The sequence below is a fragment of the Pectinophora gossypiella genome, chromosome 8 (assembly GCF_024362695.1).
Source record: "Pectinophora gossypiella chromosome 8, ilPecGoss1.1, whole genome shotgun sequence".
Lineage (NCBI taxonomy): Eukaryota > Metazoa > Arthropoda > Insecta > Lepidoptera > Gelechiidae > Pectinophora > Pectinophora gossypiella.
The window spans coordinates 10,789,783-10,794,299 of NC_065411.1; positions in this window are offsets into that span (position 1 = coordinate 10,789,783).

Sequence of the window (4,517 nt, forward strand, 5' to 3'; positions counted from 1 at the left end):
TCGACTCGGTGGAGCGACGAGCAATAAAGCTCTAAGAAACTTGTGAGACTTCACTCCACAGCGTAGACCACAGACGAATGGTAGCTTGTCTGTCGGTCTTTTATAGGATACACTTCGGTGAGTGTGCACATGAATTTCACGAGTTAATTTCATCCACTTCATTCCATCTACGGACGACTTTATAGGTGTCGGTGGGAATTTGATCCTTATGTTGTGGATATACCACCAAACCGCACTTAAAGTTTCGCCTCTTCCTTTTTGATGCCAACAGCGAAGGATTGGAATGAACTGCCTGTCATCGTCTGTTTGTCCAACTCGTTATAATCTAGAAGTTTTCAAGGCTAGAGTGTATAGTATTTGCTCGTTAAGCGTGATCCACCCTAGACCACATCGTCACTTACCATCACGTGAGATTGTGATCAAGCCGGAGCCTATATTATTGATGATGATGATGATGATCTCCGACCGATTTCGGCCACGGCGATCACTAGGTATATTATTATAAAAAAAAGTAGGTAGGTGTACGGTACTCTAGGTAGGTACGAGTACATAGTGGGATTATTCATTACTTTATAACTATAAGAAAACGATTAGTACTCGATTATTCGTAATCACATTTATTTCACTGTAACATCAAACATCTATTAAACGCTGATATTAATAAGTACATTATGTAAACGATAGAGCAAAAATAATTACCCTGTAGAAAACCTGGGTCTGAACAAATCGAGAGGGAGCTTTTACGTCCCCCTGTAATGTAAATATCTATGTAGGTTTATAAGTATAAGTGCTTTATAATTAATATAGTAGATATACTTATAGGCAAAATAAATAAGTAGATAAAAAGACACCATACGAACATTAAAATATTACATTTTAGGTACCTATATAGGTACCTAACCTATGTTACGAATTAGGTACACTGTTACTTAGTAAATTAGGTATATGGTTGGATAAATACAAACGATCACATACGATAGAAAAGTTTCTTAACTTTATCCGGTTTATAACAAAACGGACGGTTCCATCCTGAAGGGCTTTAGATAAGATAAAAAAAGGAAACTAACAGAAAAACATTATTTATTTAGATATTTACAAATAAGTAGACATTAAAATGTCACGATGTAATTTTAAATACGTGCTTAACGAATATGCCTTTGCCTTATAACATTCAGACTTGATAATAAGCTCAATAGATGTAATTACTTATACATTGTGTATTTGCATTGTGATGATGATGATGATGATGATGACGATCTCCGACCGATTTCGGCCATGGCGACCACTTCGACTCCTAGTCGGCACGACGCTCATGCGCCCGAAGATGGCATTTGCATTGTATGGAGTGAGTGAATATGTATGTATGACTATAGAAGTAAGTAGGGGATGACCCACAAAAGTGTAAATGGATTGTGTGAAGAATGATATGTGAATGGAAGGTGTGAGTAGGTACTGAGATGACGACTGACAGAGGTTGAATGGGAGATATTCTTCTCCTATTTAGGAAAAGAACATTGTGCTGACTCCACTTAAAGTGGGATAAGGGCTGAAGAATGCTTTTAACGCACTTAAGAAATAGACACAGCCCTGGACTGCACACCAGGGTGTAAAACTAATACAGCATGTAATACACTTATGTATTTAATCTTAAATTTGACATCCGGTCTCCTTTATTTGAATAGGTAAAACGGTTTTTGACTTTCAGCTGTTCTCACATGTTCTTTTATTTTATCTGTGTCTACTACTTGTTTTCTATCGCAGGAATGTAACGTGAATTAATCGAGCAGTACTTAATAAGTAGATATATGATCAAGTTTGTTGTGCGAAATGATTCTATTGCCTTATCTTACATTGCTTACTTTAACATTCCTATAACACGTAGAGCACAACAATAAATATTTACATCCGTATTGTAAGACTCACTCCTCCACTCGACTCTTCCTCCTCTCGACTTGGCCTCATCTGGCCATTTCGGTATTTTAATTTGACATTTATGTCCGCGACTTGAGGACATTACTCACTTTTTTCTTTTTTGACGTGACTTATTGTAGATTTGCCGCAGATGGTATTAACTACTTGGCCGGACAAATGGGGAGCGCTGAAGGCTCTCACCCGGTACAACGTTTAAGACAACAGGCCTGAGGGTGCCCAGTTGGGCGCGAACCTCGGCTCAGGGCGTCGTCTAAGAGGAAAAATATTTGAAAGAATTAATCGACCCTAGTGGGTCGATAGCGATAAGCGCTGAATGAGGGAAATCGTCGACCACGCCGGCGGGGTTGGTATCGGCACGTATCGGGGTGACATTTCTCACTGGAGTCGAGCACATCATACTGCCAACAGAAACACGAAATTAATAACGTCATGCTTTACTGGAGTAACACGAGTTAAGGTTGAGGCGCCGTTTAAGACGATTGTGAACAAGGTCCAGGTAGACCTCGAAGTCGCCTCAACTTAGGACGGAGATCTTAGAATACGGGTGTTAAAGTTGTCTATTAATAAGTACATAAAATACGGATCCACAACATCGACAAATACAGACAACGATAATTATTGGTTAGGTCTTAATAATAATATGAATTAAATGACATGGAAATAAAACATGCAACATCAAACACCGTTATAATACAGGCTACTCTTTATGATCCCTATGACCAATCTGAAATACAATAAAGATAGGTATATCTGTAAGATTACATTTTTAAATATCGTCAAGCAAGTTATAACAGTGAAATGCAATCTACTCGTAAGTCTCGGGATATTTAAATTATAAAAAAATAATATGTATGTCGGTACCTACTTACTTAATTAACTATGAAAAGTAACATCTTTTATATGCATCTACTTACACGCTACATTTATAAATTAAAGGTAACTTCGTTCTGAGATTTCTTTTACATCACGTTTAGAACGTGATTTTTTAAACCTAATACAATAATAGTAAAAAAATAATTATTACCTAGTAAACATAATACCTATTACTAAAGTACCTACATTTAATATTATAATTATGCATCTATATCTACCTACCTATATAAGTACGGTCACGAGCATTAATATGTATACACTTTGGTACCATGTCACATTAACTTTTTTAAGAAATTGAACTGTAATTCTCACTAAATGTCAAATAATATAATGTTAGTGCGACAGAGTTCTAAATTGGGTACAATACAGGGTGGCCCAGAAGTTCAGGTTCAAAATGAAAAATTAGATAGAGGGGCTCATTAGCTACCAGAAACACCCCCATGTATGTTCAGCAATTATTTACGGTTTAGGAGATATGACCCATTTTGTACCTTTTTCTAGATTTTCTACCTTACTTCAGAAATAATCATTTTGTCGCTATCCCTTTCTTAATAATTATTTTATTTTACTTCACAACTATGCCTAAAGCTGTGTACCGCTCAATCAAAGATAAATCGAAGTCAAATCAAAAATAAAAAAAAAGTTATCGGAAGTCAAAGTGAGAATTCGACCAAAATTGTTACAGTTGTTAAAACTTCGCCGAAGAATAATAAACACATGAGATTGTCATGGACCCTGAAAGTATTTCTAAAAACTGCTCCATTTAATAGGCTTTTAGAAACATCCAAAAAAGTACCCTTAATAAGGGCATAAAACTAAGTAATTAGCCCTCAAAGTTTGCAAGACAGACACATTTGAAGGAAAATTTGACATTCTCATACAATGTAGCTGCTTCTTTCTAACGTTGTTAAAGGTGCTCAAAGACAGATTTTATTTTAGTATCCAATAGTATGAATCACCAACAGTGTTTGGGGATAACATTTTCCTTCAAATCTACCTATGTACCTTCATTAAAATACGAATACCAAAAGTGACTGCAAGTTTTCTCTTCGGATTGTTGCTATGTCTACCCTGTTAGCGATTATAAGCGTGATTTTTATTTACTTTTAACTGAAAATGTGTCTTTGAGCACCTTTAACAACGTTAGAAAGAAGCAGCTACATTGTATGAGAATGTCAAATTTTCCTTCAAATCTGTCTGTCTTGCAATATTTGAGGTCAAATTACTTAGTTTTTTGCCCGTATTAAGGGTACTTTTTTTGTATGTTTCTAAAAGCCTATTAAATGGAGCAGTTTTTAGAAATACTTTCAGGGTCCATGACAATCTCATGTGTTTATTATTCTTCGGCGAAGTTTTAACAACTGTAACAATTTTGGTCGAATTCTCACTTTGACTTCCGATAACTTTTTTTTTATTTTTGATTTGACTTCGATTTATCTTTGATTGAGCGGTACACAGCTTTAGGCATAGTTGTGAAGTAAAATAAAATAATTATTAAGAAAGGGATAGCGACAAAATGATTATTTCTGAAGTAAGGTAGAAAATCTAGAAAAAGGTACAAAATGGGTCATATCTCCTAAACCGTAAATAATTGCTGAACATACATGGGGGTGTTTCTGGTAGCTAATGAGCCCCTCTATCTAATTTTTCATTTTGAACCTGAACTTCTGGGCCACCCTGTATATTGCTCATGACTATACATCATGTACATG